Source organism: Lipotes vexillifer, unplaced genomic scaffold, assembly GCF_000442215.2.
Source record: "Lipotes vexillifer unplaced genomic scaffold, Lipotes_vexillifer_v1.1 scaffold1120, whole genome shotgun sequence".
Taxonomy (NCBI): domain Eukaryota; kingdom Metazoa; phylum Chordata; class Mammalia; order Artiodactyla; family Lipotidae; genus Lipotes; species Lipotes vexillifer.
In genome coordinates, this window is record NW_006797892.1 from 1,459,075 (window position 1) to 1,462,241 (window position 3,167).

A 3,167-nucleotide genomic window follows, 5' to 3' on the forward strand; every position below is an offset into this window, starting at 1 on the left:
CATAATTTATTAGCCCATCTCTGTGATGTCATTTAGTTTATTTCCCTGTAGTCTATTGCAAAAAGTGCTGCAGTGATCCTTTTGTGTATATGTGTGAGATTTCTAGATACCAAGAAATAGAAATTCTGGGTCAAAGCATACATACGTTTAAGAGTTGCATGGAGACTATCAACTCTTCTTCTCAAAAGGCCAGTTTACCATAATTCAAAAAGATACATGTACCACAGTGTTCACTGCAGCATTCTTTACAATAGCCAGGACATGGAAGCAACCTAAGTGTCCATCAATAGATGAATGGATAAAGAAGATGTGGCACGTGTATTGTATACGATGGAATATTACTCAGCCATAAAAAGGAACAAAATTGAGTTATTTGTAATGAGGTGGATGGACCTAGAGTCTGTCATACAGAGTGAAATAAGTCAGAAACAGAAAAACAAATACCGTATACTAATGCACATATATGGAATCTAAAAAAACGGTACTAATGAACCTAGGGGCAGGGCAGGAATAAAGATGCAGACGTAGAGAGCAGACTTGAGGACACAGCGGGGTAGGGGAAGCTGGGACGAAGTGAGAGAGTAGCATTGACATATATACACTACCAAATGTAAAATGGATGGCTAGTGGGAAGCTGCTGCATAGCACAGGGAGGTCAGCTCGATGCTTTGTGACCACCTAGAGGGGTAGAAAGGGAGGGTAGGAGGGAGACGCAAGAGGGAGGGGATATGGGGATATATGTATACATCTAGCTGATTCACTTTGTTGTACAGCAGAAACTAACATAACGTTGTAAACCAATTATACTCCAATAAAGATTTTTTTAAAAGCCCATTTTATACTACCCCCAGCAATGTCTGCAAGCACCCATTTTCCCATATTGTCTCCACACTTGAAGGTTGAATCTTGCCAAATTAACTTTGAATTTATGGTACAAAGTTGAATTTATAGTTCTCATAAAAGTCTGAAGGGATTTTTGGAAACGCATCAGAAATATTGCTATTTAAGTTCAGCTGAAAGAATTCACAACTGAGATTAGCTAAGGAAATTTTGAAATAAAAATTTAAAACTTATAAAATGGTAATAATTAAAAGTTAGGTGTTGGGAATTCCCTGGCGGTCCAGTGGTTAGGACTCTGCACTTTCACTGCTGAGGGCGCGGGTTCGATCCCTGGTTGGGGAACTAAGATCCAGCAAGCTGGGAGGCGCTGGGGGCACGGCAAAAAAAAAAAAAAGTTAGGTGTTGGCACAATGAAACAGGATAGATACTCCAGAAAATATACTTGGTATTCCATCAGAAAATAGCACAAATTATGGAAGGGATGGATTAGTCAACAAGTGGTGTCAGGGAAAACAATATTTGGGGGAAAAATTGTTAGAGCATAATCTCATGCTCCCAGATATTTTGAGAGATTAAAAAGTTAAATGTAAAACGTAAACAAGGAAAATGTTTGTGAATGCTTAACCTTATAAGCGTAAAGAAATGGACAATATTTTTTAAAAATAAAAAATTGATTGTGAGGGCTTCCCTGATGGCGCAGTGGTTGAGTGTCCGCCTGCCGATGCAGGGGACACGAGTTCGTGCCCCGGTCCAGGAAGATCCCACATGCCGCGGAGCGGCTGGGCCCGTGAGCCATGGCCGCTGAGCCTGCGCGTCCGGAGCCTGCACATCCGAAGCCTGTGCTCCACAACGGGAGAGGCCACAGCAGTGAAAGGCCCGCGTACCGCAAAAAAAAAAAAAAAAAAAAAAAAAAATTGATTGTGAGCATAAATTTAAACTCTTGTTCATCACCAATATGAACAAAATTGAAAGGAAAATGGTGACATGTAATACACCAAAAAGGAAAAATAGGAACAGGGAATTCACAGGCAGAAATGCAAATGACAAATCAATATATGAATAGAAAGTTCAACCTTACTTTGTGAAATCCAAATTTTAAAAAGAGATACTGCGTTTTGAATACAGTTTTGAAATGATAAGTGGATACTACTCAGCACTGGGAAGTCCGGGATGATGTACCTTCATACATGCTGCTCCTGAGAAGGCAAACTTCCAATATTCCAAAACATTAGTTGGCCATCTGTATTAAGATCTTTAAAAATGGTCCTAGCTTTTGATCCTATAATTCCACTTCTAAACATTTACCCCAAGAGGGGAATAATCAGAGTTGTGGAAACTGCTTCTTATGCAAGAATATGAAGTGTAGTAGTTGGAATAGAAGACACAAAGAAATAATATAAAAACCTAGTGATAGGGGACTGATAAACACATCTTATTAGTTTCACTAGGTGGAAAATTATGAAGTCTTTATAAAGCATGCTCTTGACTATTTCAAGAAATGGGGAAATGCTCATAATATAATGGGAAATGTATGCAGCATGATCTTAATTTGGCTAGAACAGTGCCTGGTAGCTAGTTTTCAGTAAATGTGAGCTACTATCATTATTGATGATGTCAGACCCTCAAATGATCATTCATTCATTCATCGCTCAGTTGCACACGTATCAGTGTTCCGGCTCCTTGCCTGGTCCACCCTGTGTGAGCCATTTGGGGAAGGTTGTAGAGCAGTGGCCCCAGGCTCCTTCCTCCTGCTGCGGGGGGCGTCCCTGGACCATCAGCTGGCTCTGTTTCTGGCTGAGCACTGCCATCTAGAGGCCTCTGGCCCACATGGCAGCTGTCCCTTGCAGCCCCTCCCTCTCACACTGGGCTCCAGCCCCAGGGGTGGAGAGGGCCCGGTCGACCCTGCACCCTGCCCCATGGGAGGTCTGCTTGGTCAATGCTAGAAACACCCTTAGGTCAAGATCCTTACAGGGATCAAGGAAGCCTTTGGGGCCGTATTTCTTAAAATGTGGCCCTTGAACCTGCATCGGTGTCAGCTTGTGGGAGACTTAATAGTAAAGATCCAGGGTACATCCCAATCCCCCTGAATCAGACCTTGCTTGGGGGAGGTGGTGGGCAGGGTGCTGAATAGCTAGAATTTTAACATGCTCCTTGGGTGATTCTGATGCACATTGAAGTGTGTTTTTTTTTTTTTAACATCTTTATTGGGGTATAATTGCTTTACAATGGTGTGTTAGTTTCTGCTTTATAACAGAGTGAATCAGTTATACATATACATATGTTCCCATATCTCTTCCCTCTTTGTCTCCCTCCCTCCCACCCTCCCT